Source organism: Myotis daubentonii, chromosome 2 (genome assembly GCF_963259705.1).
Source record: "Myotis daubentonii chromosome 2, mMyoDau2.1, whole genome shotgun sequence".
NCBI lineage: Eukaryota > Metazoa > Chordata > Mammalia > Chiroptera > Vespertilionidae > Myotis > Myotis daubentonii.
In genome coordinates, this window is record NC_081841.1 from 178241527 (window position 1) to 178260367 (window position 18841).

Genomic DNA, 18841 nt, shown 5'->3' on the forward strand with positions numbered 1-18841 from the left:
GAGGTTCAGTTATTATTTAATCAGACGTATTTTGGGAACATTAACATCAGATGGGCAATTTTTACATATTCTTATGGATTCTGTGGCCTACTTATTTTTTTAACTTTTCTAAGCATCAATAGCAAAATACAGAAAATATGTCAAAGGATGTTAAAGACATAATTTAGATTCTTGTTATTCAACGGAAAAGTACAATGTTGGGGTTTTTTTAAGATTAATTTTTAGAGAAAGAGGAAGGAAGGGGGGTGGGGAAGGGAGAACCATCTATGTGAAAATGAGATCGGCTGCCTCGATCCGCTACCAGGGATCGAGCCCACAACCCGGGCATGTGCCCTGACTGGGAATGGCACCGGCAACCTTTCGGTGCACATGACATCACCCAGCAGAGCCATCCTGGCCAGGGCAAAAAGTACAACTTCTTAACATACACAGGATTCAGAAGCACTGTAAGTATGGCTTAACTTCCAAAATGTTGAAAGCAATCTTCAAATTAAAAATAAATAAAGATACACAAAGATGACTAGTACTCGAAATCACCCCATTTACCCAGATCAAGTCTGAGACATCACGGTGACAAAGAGTGTAAAATACAAGGAAAACAACTGAGAGAAAAACCATCTCCCCACAAGGCTTCTACACTCACCGAACTAAATGTGAAAGATGGTCAAAAATTGAACTCTTATTCACCAATGAGCTGAGTGTAGAAAATGTGAGATTACAAGGTTCAATAGTTAAGTCCTTGCTCTAAGAAACAAGGGAATGAATGATGTTTGCGGAATAATTCCTCTGGCTTTACGACAGACTACTGTAATCAGACCTGTGATTTCCAGTTCATGGCTTCTTAGTCATAAGGTTTTCTCAAAGGTTTCTGAATTAAATCCTTAGGATAAATTCCCTTCACACACAGGTCATGCCTCTTCATCCAAATGGCCCGTGGCCCCTGCCACAGTATCTCCAGGGACATAGAGGAAAGGGGGACTCACTGTGACCAGGGGGACCCAGTCCATTTTCAGGTTGTCCTGTTAGAAAGAGCTCTCCTACTTTACAACGAATCTTGCCTTCCTGGAACATCCAACCTGTGCTACTTATTCTCTCCTTATAAGCATACAAAACAGATCTAATTTCTCTTGACATGACAGACCTTGAAGAAAGTTAATCACGTCCTTTCCAGACTTCTCATAATCAACCAGTCCTTGGTGCCTCAATTATCCCTCAAAAGGCATGTGCCCCAGCTTGGCCGCTGCCCCTGCCCAGACTCAGATGGCCCGTCTCAGTCAATGCCTGTGCCCAGGAGTAAAATCCATACCCCAGGTAGTGTCTGACCCCTGTTCTGCACCGGCTATGGCCAATCACAAACCCAACAATCAATGGTGGCCGGATCACGTTTTGGACACTAGCAACAAGTCTGAAAAAGTCAATAATGTACGTATTATGTATAATTTTAATCTTTCTCTATTTGTTATTTTTCTACAATGACTATGTATACTATTTTACTTGTATAAAAAAGTGTAGAAAGGGCCTAGCCAGTGTGGCTCAGTGGTTGAATGTTGACCAATGAATGGGGAGTTCATGGTTTGATTTCTGGTCAGGGCACATGTCTGACTTGTGGGCTCGATCCGCAGTGTGGGGTCAGTGATTCTCATCGATATTTCTGTCTTTCTCTCCCTCTCCTTTCCTTTCTGAAATCAATAAAAAAGGTATATGTATTCTTTAAAGTATGAAAAGGAGAGAGAGAAAAAATGACTGGAAGAGAAAGGGAGATAAGGAATGGAGTGAAGGGAGGAAAGTAGCAAGGGAAGAGAGAAGAGGGAAGGGCAGAAAGAGGGGGAGAGGAGGAGGGGGATAAGGAGGGAAAGGGAGGGAGTCCATATTATCAAAGAACTATTCAGGGTCCTCCTAATTGCTCTGGTTCACATTCTTCTGTCTTGCCCACTAGACAGAATATCATGAAACATGTCATAGAAATTCTTGTCAAAATACAAATTCATAAGTGATCATAATCTAAGAAGTGATTCTACCATCTGAGCTGGAATCTGTTACCTCTAGAATTCTGACACCTCTCCCATATCCAGGATTCTTCAGCTTACTTATAATTACACTGTAATCTAAAACATGGAAGTTGCCATGTTTAGTTCAAGTCCTATTATTTTTTTCTTTTCCCCTTTTTAAAAAAGGAAGTTTATTTTACATCTCATAAAATGCACCAATTTCAGGTGTACAATTCAATGGATTTTAGTAACTTAGCTAAGTGATGCAACCATCCCCAAAAATCAGTGTTAAGGCATGTTTATCCCCTCATCAGACGCCCCCATGCCATTTAAAGTGACTCCCGGTTTCCCACCCCCAGCCTCAGGTAACCACTAATCTACTTGCTTTCTCTGTAAATTTGCCTTTTCAGGATACATCATACACATGGCATTGCACATATGTGGTCCCTGTGGCTAGCTTTTTTCACTTAGCCTAACGTTTTTGAGATCCATCAGTTACACAGTGTGTATCAGTAATTCCTTCTTTGTGGACCCCATTCTTCAGCACGGAAGTGGCCCCTGATACCAGTAAAAACAACCCCATACCAGGTCACACCACACCTGACATTGAGGATTGGGAATTCTTTGATATTGTGGACTTTATATATGTGCCCACATTTAGCCTCATTGATGGTTCTAGATACCAACTGTTTTGATAAGAATTGACTGTTGGTTTAATAGCCAGGCAGAATCTGAACCAGGACAGCTGGCTCTGAGGCTGGGGGAGTGTGCAGGGGTTGGGTCGGGAGGACAAGTACAAGAACCACTGTCCTAGTGAGAGGTGGAATCTAACTCCAAGCAGCCTATCAGAGTCCCCCCAAAAGGGCAAAGAGAATGACCTGGACCTTCCAGTTACAATGCCTCTTGATGGGGCAAAACTGACCCAAAGGAGAGGGTGTGTGGCCTGGAAACAGTCCCTAGCTGAAAATGATGGCTGAGAGGGAGCAACTCAGGACTTTCTGCATCAGTCCACGGAGACTAATTCGGCTCATACCAGCGTTAAGAATTGGCGCAGGAGCTCAGAAGTCTCTGAGCTCAACATTTCCAACACCTCTGCAGTTAGAGTAGGTCATCAAAATGTGGCTGCTAAAGAATGTCAAATCGAAGAAGCAGCAGGAATTAGAACCCTGGAAAAGGCCTGGCCTCCTCAGGCACTTGGCAGCAACAGGCCTTTAGGCAATTCACCCAACCTCAAATCCCATATCTGTGAAAGGGAGATGATAACATTCGCCTCCACTACTTCACAGGATAAAAGATTATGAGGATAAAAAATATGCTTATGAGAGCACCTCGTGCAAGGTTCACTCATATTATCCTTGTGGGGTTTTAGAGCTTTAAGGGGCATGAAAGCTAATAATTTCCAAACTTAGTCTTGTGAAGATTGAGATTTTGCAAAGGTGCCTCGAAGAATGAGGCAGAAGAGGAAATGGAGGTGAAGTTTACCCAGCTCCAGACACCCGACCCTTCTCCCTCACTGCCCGCCCCTCACCATCCCCTCCAGAGAAGAACCTCTTACATCCATCCATCACGTAGAGCGGGCCCTAAAACCAAGCACTCTTCGTATGAACTAACATTGGTAGGTTCTGCCTCTACCAACCCAAGAGCCTTGATTAGAACAATTACATGTCCAACAAGAGATTGCTGACTAAAATTAGATGGAGAAATGGATTTTATAAAGTAAAATTTCCAAATTACTAACTATCCCTTTAAGTAACAAATCTCTATTTTTATCATTTTGGCAGAAAATTTTCTCGTGTGGATTACAGACTTTTGTTTCTTAAACAAAAGATAGAGAATAAATTCATCCTTTCTTGACAACCCAGAACATAATATTTTGGGCATCCACAGTTTAATCATTTCTAATTTTTTTTATTAATATGAAACAGAGAGATTTATTGTTCCACTTATTTATGCATTCATTGGTTGATTCTTGTATGTGCCCTGACCAGGGATCAAACCCGAAACCTTACCCTCTCTGGACAATTCTCTAACCACCTGAGCTACCCAGCCAGGGCCAATAGCTTAACTATTTTTAAACATGACCATGTTGTTTGGGGCTACTTGAGGTTGCTTAAGATGCACCCCTACACCCCAAACATGATGGTTTTATGTCACTGCGCCTTCTACTGACACATGTTCTGTTGCCCGGAGCCTGCCTCCAACCTCCAGGCACAGTTTTTCTCACTTTGATAAGAGACTGTTTCAGCTTGCTTCCAGATTCCCCCTGGAGTCAGTCTGCATTTATCTCAGAATATATCACAGTATCATCTATTTTGTGGTTTAACTACTTTTCATGGATATTTGTCTTGAATTTACACCTAGATTACACACCCTTTGTAAATATGGGCCCCTTTTCATATATAACCTGGAACAAACTGCCAAGTGTCTGGGGTAGGGGGTCCCTGAATTTGCTCAACACCACAAACCCAGTGGCATTCCAACTTTGATTTTAACATGAGAAACCTGTGCAGATGGGCTCTTATACAGAAGTAAACAACTCTGTAAAATATTTAAAAAGCAGCTCTTACTGAAGAGAGACTGTGAGACCTGGAACCCACCCCGCCACCATCTTTCTACATGTCAGGGGACACACCTGGGAAGATTCGTTCTGATCACCACAGATTCCACCAATGCCCAGTCTTGGATTTGTGGACACATCAGCAAACTCTCCCGGACATCGAGGGCTCCTGAGTATCCGAGTGACCTCAGACCAGACACAGCCTGACACTGAGAAGAGCAATGCTTCCCAAACTTTAATCTGTACATGAATCTCCCAAGGATCTGCTTGAAATGTATACTCTTAAGAACTCGGGGGGAGAGGGGGGCGGAGGGCGGAATTCTGTGCTTCTAACAGCTCCCCTGGTGATGCTCATGCTACTGGTCCAGGGACATCACTTTGAGCAACAAGGCAGAATGTGGAAATTCCTGATGATGCTCCTTTCGTCTCAAGAACCTATAACAGCAGTTCTCAACCTGTGGGTCGCGACCCCTTTGGCGGTCGAACGACCCTTTCACAGGGGTCGCCTAAGACCATTCTGCATATCAGATATTTACGTTACGATTCATAACAGTAGCAACATTACAGTTATGAAGTAGTAACGAAAATAATTTTATGGTTGGGTCACAACGTGAGGAACTGTATTTAAAGGGCCAGAAGGTTGAGAACCACTGACCTATAAGATGACTGTGTCACATTTACATGTTACTACTGCCCTTTCAAATCCCCTCCCCTTCGCTTCCAAGAGCTAAAGACCACTTGCCTCCTGTTTTGTTCACACATTAAATTAGAATATAGGCATTATTAGGGCAGTAGGTTCTGCCTGTTTCATTTACTGCTGCTCCCCCCAGTGCATGGGCCAATGCCTCGTATAGAGAAGGCACTAGGATATATTCTGAATAAATAACTAACAATGGTTTGTTTTCAAATTTCAGCCTCTATCTCCCATGCTTGATATTTCATGCAGCCTTCTTTGGGCGGGTGTTTTCTGATCTGGGGAGATTCGTGTTGCAACATGAAGTGTCTGGTTCCTCAGACTTGTCACTTTCCTTGCGTTGTTGTTGAACCGATTTGTCTGTCTGTGCTCCTTCAAAGGCCCTGGAAGTTCCCAATGCAGACTGAGTTAGGGTACAGCACTTTACAGAGGCCGACAGGAGGGCCGGGAAGCGCCGGCCTAACCGAGTGGACACGGGCGAGGGGACAGCAGGCCATAGGTGCTGGGAGGTGGCAGCTTGTGGAGAAGGAAACAAGGAAGAACAGGTGTGGAGCAGACGCAGATCACGTGGGATTAAGGAGCCAGCAAACAAGGGCAGACAAGAATGATGGGAGGTAATGCAAGGCACCAATAGTAATGTAACCAGACACTGAGGGAAAGTTCTGGTCTACCTATGGCCTAGGACAGTGATGGCGAACCTTTTGAGCTCGGCGTGTCAGCATTTTGAAAAACCCTAACTTAGCTCTGGTGCCGTGTCACATATAGAAATTTTTGGATATTTGCAACCATAGTAAAACAAAGACTTATATTTTTGATATTTATTTTATATATTTAAGTGCCATTTAACAAAGAAAAATCAACCAAAAAAAATGAGTTCGCGTGTCACAGGTTCGTTCGCCATCACTGGCCTAGGACCTAGGTTTTACAGAATTCCTCTAAAGCAGTGGTTCTCAACCTGTGGGTCGCGAACAATGAAAATACAGCCTGCATATCAGATATTTACATTACGATTCATAACAGTAGCAAAATTACAGTTATGAAGTAGCAACGAAAATAATTTTATGGTTGGGGGTCACCACAACATGAGGAACTGTATTAAAGGATCGCGGCATTAGGAAGGTTGAGAACCTAAAGTTCAAACTGCACCACAGAAGACATGTGAATGAAATGAGAGCCTTCAAAGGGTACATCCTAACCCAGACCAGTTTCTTCAGGCACTACATTTAGTACCAGGCCTGGGAAGGGTGAGCTTAACCCCGTGCTGAGGAAGAAGCCCGCCGTGCCCTGCAGGCAGCCCTGGAAGGGCCCTTCTTCCTTGTCCCTGCAATCGTGGGACAGGTGCCCCGCAGCTGCCAGTGTTCCCCTGGCTACCCACCTACCTGCTCACACACATGGGGAGAGCCGGAACTGAGGTCCAGGGGGCAAGTCCCAGACACGGCTCCTGCTCGCTGCAGTGGCCGCAACTGGAAGGGAGAAACCACAGGTGAACTAACCTCAGGGACACACCCGCAGAGTGGTCCCGATGGTGGTGGCAGCGGCAAGCAGACCCTAACACTATGGGATGTTATACCTCCTGGGAGGTAGGAGTCAGGGAAACAGTCAATCAATGAGGAAGGGCAGGTTCCCCCCTAGCAAAGTGAAGGAAGGCTGTCTGAGAATAATTACGCTGTGTTTTCAAAGTCTAGTACTCTCTGGCCTTTCACTTAATTAAGACATGTTAAAAAGAGTCGTTTCAAGGTTTCATTACAGAACATGACAAACCAAAGAAAATGAGTTTCAGAAAGACTCGTGTGCTCTTTCCTTATCTAATGAAATCTTTCTAATTTTTTCCCCACCTGGAAGATAGCAGGTGGGGCTGTCCAGACAAGATGACTTTTAAAATCCCATGTGTGTTTAAGACAAAGGTCAATCCCACATCCAGCTTCAAGTCCTCCTTCCTCTAGGTCACAACATCCTCCTACTTTGGACCTTTTCTTCCCTCTTGCCAATCAGACAAAACATGCTGTTTAGGTTTCAAGTGTGACTAAACTTGTCTTTTGGTATATGCTGGAGCATTTTATACTCTAACGTTGGTGGCAGGCCAATCGGATACAGATGCGTGCATCCAGGACATATACTGACACACAGTGACATAGAATGCTGGCAGCACACACCTGGGGAGCATTGGACATGCCCAAGGCAGGTGCCGCTGAGACAGCCAGCCACGGCAACAGTGGGTGTCACCATACCGTGTGAGTTGCAAGGTAAGGCAGGGTTAGCCTAACAAGTTCTCAAGGAGAAACAATGCTTGAGAATTTGGAGGGAGGGCAGAGCATGGGTTAATGGCGAGTGGAGAGTTTGTCCAGGTGGGAGGAATGACATCTGGGAGGACTAAGAAGTGGGAAAGGACAAAAGGATGACAAATATTTGCTTAGCTGATGGAAAGAACAAGACCTAAGGTGTGCTGAGGCTGGAGAGAACCTGGGTGTGGATCCGGAGTGGAAGGGGGCCTCCAGTGAAAATTCCCTTTAGTCAAGAAGAGGTCGAATTTCCCTCTCGTCGGTGTCTCTTCAAAATAACAGCCAGGAGGAGAAGTACTGAGGAGGGGCCAGGTAGAGAGAGGACAGAGGGACATCCAAACAAGACAGCTGAGGACCACCTCTGTCTCAGCTTCTGAGAGCCCAGACGAACCCACACACCAATTCATCGCCATGCCTGCACCACACGCCACAGATCTGGGCAGGATTTTTTCACATGTTGCTTGGTTCACTCCCGCTGGATTTCCAGAGCACCACTGCCACCACCACAGCAACAATTATGACAGAAACTGTTAAGCTCGGCGTACACTTCATCTCAAAACCACGAGTGGGAGGTACCGGTACCTGAGATGCAGAGACGGTAAGAATTTCACTCAAGGACATTGTAAAGTGGCCAAGGGAGGCCTCCCACCCAGCATTAGAGAGATTCAGAAAGTTCGTGTCAACACATTTAGAGCTACTTCTCTGGACACATCGGAAAGCTCTATCATGTATCAGCTAATAAGAAGAGCCAATAATGTTACAGGCGGGGCTGGTGTTAGCTGGTATGAATGGCGAAGGTCAAACCAGCTACTGTCGGCCCAGGCCCCTTCTGATTGGCTAATGCCTGCTCCACTGGGCGCTAAATACTTCGACTGTCACTTCTGGTTAGAAGAGTGCCAGGAATCTCTCTTAGCTAACCATAATTAAAGTAAAACATTTAAAGGAACTCCACCTCAAAATTAAATGACAGGAGTTACTGTAGGTTGAATGAATGACCTAACAAGTGAACAACTGAAAGACTGAATGAGGACATATGGTCTATTGATTAGGAAAAGTCCTGGAGCCTGAGATTCACCGCACGCTGGGCCTGAGCCCAGGTCAAGTCAGAGCACCTACTACTAAGTATTAACTTTGAAGGAATGGATACGCCTCAAAAATTGCCCCAGGAAACCACTTTACTGCAGCAGCCATAAATGCTTTGCTATAGTAAGTAGTCATTATTTTACTTTTCCTAAGCATTGAAAAGCGAGTCCAGCTACGGCCTTTTCCCCTGGACCTAAATCACAGAGGATCTCACACAGGAGTGAGGCTCAAGGCTCACATGTGGTCAGGGATGTGCATACCAGGGGACAACAACGGGTGGAAGAACCTCTAGGATACTAATAGCTCTGAAAAACTGTGGGTCTGATGAAAGCTATGGAGTGTTTCCACTGGAAAAATGCCCACACATAGTTTGCATATGATTTCAGGGGATTCCCTAAACCTTGAACCACAGGAAGTGGAGTGGCCACAGGGGTAAGTGGCCCAGTTAAGAACCTCTGCTTCTGAGAGAGCAGGAAACCAGCAATCTCTTGACTTCTACCACAGGAATGCACCACATGGTCTGGAAGAAAAGATCCCCCCGTCAACCCCCACAAGCCTACCCGACGGCTGTCTTTCAAGACTAAATGCACAGTCACTATTCCATGTCTCCAGCACCAGGAAGTTAAAACATCAGGCAATCTCACCTAGGAATGTGTTCAGAGATGGGGTAGCAATGCCTATTTCTAAAGCATTTGTCTAGGCAAAGAATTCCCATTTCCACAAAGGCAGGTATAAGAATCAATAATTCAGAAAACTTTGTCTAGAAATTGCCATCCAGCATGCAAAATCATCTCTTCCTACCTCCAATACACATACTAGTTCTACGTAATGCTCAAAAATAGGCCAGAAAAACATTTGGTGTGAGAACGTGACTAAACTTGAAGACAATGGGCCCTCCCACTACCCACCCTATGTAAAGTAACTAAGGTGTACTGGAGACAGATCAACCAACACCCAAATCTGATCGTCAGTTCTATCTCCAGCATATCATTTTAACATCTGGGAACCGCCAACAGATGTTACACAAAACTAGCTGGGCTGTCTTAAGTGTAAATGCATGGAACTTTGTTAAGGGGGGGGAGAGGGATGGTCTATTAAAAGGGAAGGGAAAATAATTTTCACCTACTTTGTTCTTTTAAAAATTCATATAAAAGTATTAAGAACTGGAAATATTGCTCTAAGTGTTGTAATTCTACTTGTCAGTTATAAAAGACATTCGATACACATTACCTCTTAGCCAAGTCATTGTCTTTTTCTCACATGGAATCCTGGCCCATTCAAATACCCTACAATCCTTTCCAGTGCTTCACACCATGGTATACATCAGTCATCTAGTTTCTAAACCAAAAGCCAGCTTTCCTCCCTTTTTTTAATCCTCACCTGAGGATATGTTTTAATTGATTTGAGAGAGGGAGGAAGGGAGAAAGTGAAACATTGATGTGAAACAGAACCACTGGTTACCTCTCATACACTGCCTGACCTGTGATCAAACCTACAACCTGGAAATGTCCCCTGACCGGAATCGAACCTGCCATCTTTTGGTGTACGGAACAAAGCTCCAACCAACTGAGCCACAATGGACAGAGCCTATCTTCACTTTTCTTTTGTTTTGTTAATCCTAATATTTTTTCATTGATTTTTAGAGTGAGTGGAAGGGAAGGGATGAGACAGACAGAAACACTGATGTAAGAGACACATTGACTGATTGCCTCCCGCAGGTGCCCCAACCAGGGCCAGGGATCAAGCCAGCAACAGAGGTATGTGCCCTCGACTGGAATCGAACCTGGGACCCTTCAGTATGAGGGCCGATGCTCTATCCACTGAGCCAAACAGCTAGAGTCCATCCTTACTCTTTATGACTTGTTCTGCAGCAACTTGGACTTCTAAGACATTTTTGAAATATTCATGTATGCTGGTTTCTGGGATCTAATTATTTTTCCTTTGACCCCAATGGTCATCTCATCCCTTTTCACACTGTTGGCTATTATATAAGGACAGACATCCAAACAAGAAGCTGCAACCCCTCTTCCTTCTCTCCCTTTACTCTTCATTGTCCATGCATTCCACTGGTGGGCCTCTCCCCAGGCACATCTCAGAGGCATGTAAATGGGTAACTGTAATCCAAGAAAGCCAGTAACTTGAAATCTTTAATAGACCAATAAATAACTTAAAAAGAATCCTATATAATAAAACCCTAATATGCAAATTGACCGAATGGCAGAACGACCAGTCGCTATGACATGCACTGACCACCAAGGAGCAGACGCTCAATGCAGTGCGCTCCCACAGGTCAGTGTGCTCCCAGAAGCCAGGCTCATGGCTGACTAGTGCCGCAGCGGTGGCAGGAGCCTCTCCCGCCTCTGTGGCAGCGCTAAGGACTGCGAGAGGGTGCAGGCTGGGCTGAGGAATCCACCCCCCACCCCCCCCACCCCCATGTACGAATGTGGTGCACCAGGCCTCTAGTTTCAACATAAAAGAAAAGCTTTACAGATTATGTGGTAAGTCTGAGTGCCAAAACAATTTTATATATTAAGAAAAACGTTTTAATCCAGATTCTGTACAGGTTTCTGATACTTCAGAGTGTCTGTCCTGTGAGCTTTGAGCAGCTACAAAAGTTGGCTTGCCAGTAGCAAGGTGTAGCAAAGACTAAACTGACTTCTACAGTGCCATACATGTTTTTCTACCAAACAAGTTAATCAGAACACAAACTATTCTTAGATTTCTGCAGAGGTAATTAAATAACAATTCAATGCCAATTAATCACAGTCAAATAAAAGTCTGTGAGAGAAGAATTCTATACAGATTGGAGGCTATTTAATGGTCAAATACTTGGCAGGATCTTAGTTAAACAGTGATTAAACCACACAATGGCCAGGCTGAAGTGAAAGAATCGAAACTCTTGTTCTTCCATAAAAAGACTTCAAACCTCTGTGCGTGATATTCTTCCCTTTGCCACTTAGCAGACTGCTCAACTGCATGATTCAGAATGTGCTCAGCTGCTCCGAGGCCCATGGGCATGTGCCAGTCCACCTTGAGTCCCAGCCCTGTAGCTAGGCAACTCTTTCCTCCCCGACCGAAAGAGCAAAGAGCTGGACAGTTGACCCCACCTACTTAAAGTGTTTATTCATTCAGAGCAGGGAAAAGAAGGAAAGACTCTGAAAGGAACCTACCTTCCACCCCCAGGAAGGGTGAGCTATGGCTACTTCCCTAGCAGTAGGTGACGACAGACTATAAAAACCCTTGATTTGCACAACTGTCTGTCCAGAAAAAACCCGTTCAACGTTTTTGGTTTCCCGCACCTACCTTATCTTGGTTCCTTCAAATTAAATGTCCCTTTATAACACAGCTCCCCATGGAACCCACAGGTCCATTTTAAGTGCTGCTGATAAGTCTTACCATCATGTTTCTCAGGGCTCTTACCTTCCTGTAAGTTCATTTCTTCCTATGGAGAATGTATCAAGAAAAACAACACAGCTCTATACTACCTGTTTTCTGGGTGGGGTTGGGGGGGAGGGGGTGTGCCTACACTAGCACTATAAGCACATCCAGTTTCACTAATGTTGCTATTTTCAAAATGCATTAGTTTTACAGTCCACTGCTGATTCAAATCTGAATTAAAGATTGTACAGTTGGCTGAAAATGGGCTTTATGATATTATATTGCAGATGCTATCAAGAATCTTATTTGCCTCTCTTTAGAGAGGGGTTCCCAGCCTGGCTGTGTTCAATGCTGCGTTGGCATCAGTCTTAGTATACATTTTAAATTAAAATTTTAAAAATAAAAGAAGAAAACTAACTGTATGTCTCTTTTCAAAACAAAATATTTACTAGGTAATATTTTTACAAAGAGAAGTCATGATACACAATTTTTTTTTTTTAAAGATGAGATTTGGTATATGTATTATGTCATCATCTCCCAAAATTGAATTTATATAATCAATCAAAACTAAGTAGATGTGCCACTGCATTCATGAAAAAGAAACTTCATGAAAAACGTATTACCAAAATGTATTCCACCTTTGCTCATAAATTGGGCAATAGGATACAAAGATCCACTTTTATTGGGTCTCACTAGATATAAAGTATTAAATTCACATGCAGACAGTAACAGTGAATATAGGATACACTATATACTTATTATTTTTAAAAATATATAAGCTGTGAATCAAAACTGCAGTCTTCACATAATCACACAGGAATCAAGCATTAAATAACTGACTTTAATTATGAATGCTAAATCTATTTCTGTGTTTCCCTCACACAAAAGCCATGTTTTGTTTAGGCTGCTACAACGCAGTCCGTACGCACACAATGATAACAGCCCTGTGTGCATATGTTTCTCAGCCGACTATGACATGTGATGATTCTGAGAAGGGGGGAAAGTCACACTGCATCTGTACACAAACATACCATAGCAAAACAAATTTTCCTGCAAACACAAGCAGTTTTACAGTCTATCAAAGTGGCACCCAAAAGCAGAATTATTAGCATTAAGTGCTGACAGTAACGAAACATTTCAGTGGTAAAGTACATTGTAACCCAATCATCAAATCAATAAAGTCATTAAAAAATAGACCGCATTCTTCAAGAAAATGATGAGTTTAAGGGAAATAAAAAAAATCTTCGGTGGCAACAGAGAATGTATCTCCAGCACAGCTGACAGTTACTGATCTCTTCCCTCTCTTCTCCCGTGTGCCTACAAAGGAACCTCTTTGGGTTTCTTATCTTTCTTCATGTGTACTTAGCCATGTAAACTGCCGTATAGCAATTCCAGCTTCCCCACAGGAATCCTATAAATACAAATAAGAAAATGTGCCTTTTTCTTCTTCTTCTTGTAGGCCCCAAACTGACAGAATATTATCACTTTTGTAGACTCTTGCAAATCGGCCCAGTAGTGCTGGGCAGAAATGTGCTGAGATTATAATATCCATTTATCTAACCTGCCAGCATGTAACAAAATTCAGGTGGGGTGCTTGCCACCTAAATTAAGTTACTACTTGAAAAAGACTTCTTTATGCCAAGCCTGTCAAAAGGAAAATAGGAAAGGAGTTAAGAAACTGTAAATAAATCTAAACACAAGTTGCATTTGATCTAATTTTCAAGTGTAGGATTAAAAAAGAGGACGCGTGCCAAGGAGATGTGACAAGAGAAGACTAGCAACAAAGAAACCTGCACTCGGAGGGCCGGACCCACACAGCCAGCTCCCGGGGAAGGGCTGTCCAACTGCTCCAGGGGCCTAGCACTTGCTGACACTAGGACTGGTGCCCAGAGCCCCCTCTACAACCTACTCTAGAAAATAGAGGGTTCAACCACCTTGGACCCATTAAGACGGCTAATATCAAAAAGAGAAAAAGCAAGTGCTGGTGAGGATGTGGAGAAACGGGAACTCTGTGGGAATGTAAGATGGTGTAGCCACTGTGGAAGGAGGTATGATGGTTCCTCAGAAAGTTAAACAGAGAATCACCATATGATCCAGTAATTCCACTTCTGGGTATATACCACCCCTTCCCCCCCCAAAAAATGAAAGCAGGACACCCAATTTCATGGTGACATTATTCATAATTGCCAAAAGATAGAAGCAACCCCAAGTGTCCATCAATGTGTTAATGGAAAAACAAAATGAGGCTCGCGCGTGCACACACACACACACACACACACACACACAATAGAGGCCTGGTGCACAAAACTCATGCACAGGGGGGTGGGAGGGTGGGGAGTGTCCCTCAGCCCAGCCTGCACCCTCTCCAATCTGGGACCCCTCGGGGGATGTCTGACTGCTGGTTTAGACCCAATCCCTAAACCAGCAGTCGGACATCCCTCTCACAATCCGGGACTGCTGGCTCCCAACCGCACGCCTGCCTGCATGCTTGATTGCCCCTAACTGCTTCTGCTGCCAGCCTGATCACCCCCTAACCACTCCCCTGCCAGCCTGATTGACGCCTAACTGCTCCCCTGCTGGCCCGATTGCCCCCAACTGCCCTCCCCTGCAGGCCTGGTCCCCCCCAACTGCCCTCCCTCCCCTGCAGACCTGGTCCCCCCAACTGCCCTCCCTCCCCTGCCGGCCTGGTCACCCCCAACTGCCCTCCCTCCCCTGCCGGCCTGGTCCCCCCCAACTGCCCTCCCTCCCCTGCAGGCCTGGTCACCACCAACTGTCCTCCCTCCCCTGCTGGCCTGGTCCCCCCACAACTTCCCTCCCTCCCCTGCTGGCCTGGACACCCCCACCTGCCCACCCTCCCCTGCAGGCCTGGTTGCCCCCAACTGCTCTTTCCTGCCGGCCATCTTGTGGCCACATAGGGGCAGCCATCTCGTGTGAGGGTGTGATGGTCAATTTGCATATCACCTCTTCATTATATAGGAGATATAGATGATAGATAGATAGATAGATAGATGATAGATAGATAGATAGATAGATAGATAGATAGATAGATATAATGTTATTCAGGCTCAAGAAAGGAAATTCTGACACAATCTAAGACATGGATGGACCTTGAGGACATCATGTTAAGCGAAATAAGCCAGTCACAAAAGGATAAATAATATGTGATTTCACTTTTATAAGGTACCTAGATAGTCAAATCCACAGAGAAAGAAAGTAGAATGGTGGCTGCCAAAGGCTGGAAGGCAGGCATGAGGAGGTCGTGTTTAATGGGTGCAGAGTTGCCGTTTGGAAAGATGAAGAATTCTGGAGATAGATGGCAGTGACAGTTACAAAACAATGTGAATGTACTTAATGCCACTGAAGGTAGGCTTACAAATGGTTGAGATGTTAAGTTTTATGTTATGTTTATCTTATCACAATTTTTAAGGGAAAAAATTCAAACTTTATAGCCATCCTCCAAAAATCCATTCTACCTGTCACACCCATCTATTCCTGGTGACCTTATTAGAAGGTTTAGCTCCGTGTGGACACTTAGCACCCATGTGTTAAGGCCAAAGAGGGGGTGCCCGTTGTGGTAGCTGCCACCTCCTCATAATCCTGCTGTGGAAGACAAGACACGTGTGCATGTTTGGGGACCAGGAACAGAGTCAACCGAGCACCCCTGCAAACTGTCTCTCTGTAGGATAAGCAGAGCAGAGTGAAGACGAAGAACATCTGTTGGGGTGGAAATGAGCAAAGGAAGAGGCTCCTGCTGATGGCAGAGAGTGGTACTGAAAAGACACAAATGCCACCCGCCACAGGGTGAGGTGAAGGAGAGAGTAGAATGTGTTGACATTTTAGTCTGCAAAGCATTGGTTGACCTTTAGAAAATGCTACAGCAATTTACCTTTCTCTAAAGTATTTTACACAATCAATTTTCTTGACCTCCCCTTCCCCCTGGTCCACTCCCCTAACACCTTGAAAAAACTTTCAACTAAAGATGCAGAAGATCAATAAAAGTGGAATTCAGTCCTAACGGATGACGTGGCTAAATCAACACAACAAATTCATCTAAAGCCTCCCCTTCTCTACTATTTCAAGTCAAGGACAGCGCCATCAGAACCCAATAAATAATACCTTGCTTGGTCTTCAACACTCAAAAACACGATGGAGAGCCTTTTCGAGGTGCTAAGAGCCTTTGCCTTTTGTGAGCTTAGATAACCTAAGAAAGGAAAGCTAGCAGGTGATACCAAAATAAAACAAAAGTGGGTATGACTGGAAGAAGAGAGTGAAGTACAGATCCCTCTCAACTAAGAATGGGGTTATGTTCCAATAAACCCAAATTCAGTTGAAAATACTGTAAGTTGAATATGCATTTCATACACCTAACCTACTGAACATCACAGCTCAGTCTTCTAGCCTACCCTAAATGTGCCCAGAACACGTACAGTAGCCTACAGTTGGGCGACTATCCTGAGTGTCATCTCAAGGGTAACACTGTCCCCCTGCCCTGGCAGGGTGGCTGTTGGTCGGAACATTGTCCCATGAACCAAAAGGATGTGGATTCAATTCCCAGTTAGTGCACACACCTAACCAACATTGTGGGTTTGATCCCAGTCGGGGCAAGTACAGGAGGCAACCAATCAATGTTTTTTTCTTTCTCTTTCTCTCTCTCTCTCTCTCTCTCTCTCTCTCTCTCTCTCTCTCAATCAATTTTTTAAAAATTGTCTTCCTCCTCTTCTCACCAGAAGCATTTTGCAGATATGATAGGACATCAAACACAAAACATAATACCCCAAACGCTGGCAACACAGCGCACTGTAGTTTATCCTCCTGAACGAATGGCTGAACAGGAGCTGTGCTCACTGCCACTCTCCAGAGCACTGTGCCACATATCACTTCCCTGGGGAAGATCACAATTCAACACCTGGAAGAATGGTTTCTATGGAATGCAATGACTTTTGCACCATTGTAAAACTGAAACATCACAAGGCAAACCACCGTGAGTTGAGTGGGGTCTGTATGAACCTTGCTCGGCACTTCCAGGGATGTGTCTCTGGAAATAAAAAGGTAAATATATCACTGGATCTATGGAGGTGGAGATGAGCTAGAGTGAGTCTAAAGAATGAAAATGCCATGGAATATTCTAGAAAAGAATACACAGAAACATGTATTGAGGGAAGTACATGAGGCCCACTTAAGTGATAATAAAAAGCTTTTGAAGCTTGGTGGGCAAGAAGAGGAAAGAACCCTTCAAGCGTATGTGTAGGTGAAGTGGGGCCAGGGGGCGGGGGGGTGAGGAGGGGAGAAGGTGAAAGACAGGGATGATGGTCAAAGGACAAGCAGTAAGAGAAGCAACACCAAAAGGCAATGTCACACAGGGACTACTCCCAGGACCTTAGGGCCTGTCTTTCATGATATATGTAACTGATTTAGTTATAACTAAATCTTTTTTTGGGGGGGGGGGGGCAGCAGTGCCCTAAATGACTAGTCCAGAATAAGGAGACACCTACCCCCAGAGGTCCATTACATGGAAGAAAGCATATGACATCTGTTTTAATTTATAAAGGCAATATGTAAAATCATTAAACTAATGTGTGTGTTTACCACAATAAGAAAAAAACATTAGTTAACTATTTACTCCTTTATGCAGAATCCGTTCAGAAACCTCTTAATACACCATAGTGGAAGTTATAGATCAGATCAAGAAACTCATGATTCAGCCCAGCTGGGTTGGCCCAGGGTTGAGTGACAACCTATGAACCAGGAGGTAATGGTTTGATTCCCAGTCAGGGCACATGCCCAGGTTGCAGGCTTGATCTCCAGTAGGGGGTGTGCAGGAGGGAGGCAGCCGATAAACGATTCTCTGTCATCATTGATGCGTGTATCTCTCCCTCTCCTGTCCTCTCTGATACACACACACACGCACACGCACACGCACACACACACACACAGCCATGATTCAGTCACTGACGTTCTTCACCACTTAGCACCCGCCAGGAGACACCAGCATGACTCTGAACACTATGCTATTTTAAACTGTTTCTATTTTGCTCATATAACATTAATTTTTTCCAGACATAACTTTACGTAAAATTGATTACATAGAAAAATGGTTCCATAATTTTATAAGTAGTTAAAGAATAGCTAAGCTTTCATTATTGAGAAAGGAGATGTCAAATAAAAAACAAGCCAACGAAAAGGCTAGGTAACTCTGGGCAGACGGTGGCATTTCTGAGGGTATTCCCAGCATGAGTGGGCAGTGTAGGAAGCACAGGCCAAGTGCCATCCTTAAAGTCACCGACTACAAAGCTGGATTCCTCAGGAGAGATCCAGCCTCAAACTGAGGGCAACAGGTTCCACTGTGAGGACACGAACTTGGAGAAGAGAGAACTCTATAGCCCTTTGAGCTAAATGCACGTCCTTTCAAATGTCTCACCTAATGGTGGGAGACATGCTGGGGAGAACTGAGGGGGTGGAGAGTCAAACACCTGAAAATGTAGTGAGTCACGGGGAGTGCCCCAGAGCCAGCCTGCCCAACGCCCGCCCTGCAAACACCGTGCGTCACTAAAAGTGTGAGCTGCTATCGTAAGCACCACGTCCTTCTGGACAGGTGAACCCCAGAGGTGGGCCAGGGGTGAAGGAAAGGAAAGCAGAGTCAAGATGTGACTTTGTGTGATTCCCTACGTGTGCACCACTCTAGACAGGCACACAGGGAGGTGAGAGGGTCTCTCTCTCAAGGCCATCATTTCACACACCTTGCTGTCCTCCCCCCGCCTCCACCCCCACCCCCCGCCAATCCCAGCCAGAAGAGAAGGACTGCAGTAAGGAGCTGAAGCAGGAAAACACCTATTGATCACTTATCAGTGATGCAATAAACCAA

The 18841-nt window shown here is 44.6% G+C and overlaps 1 protein-coding gene across 3 annotated transcripts in view; it reads right to left on the minus strand.

Moving 5' to 3' along the window:
• ABCC4 (ATP binding cassette subfamily C member 4) overlaps nucleotides 1-18841 on the minus strand; it is a 237282-nt gene that overhangs the window by 90507 nt on the left and 127934 nt on the right. The gene's annotated exons all lie outside the window — the stretch shown is intronic.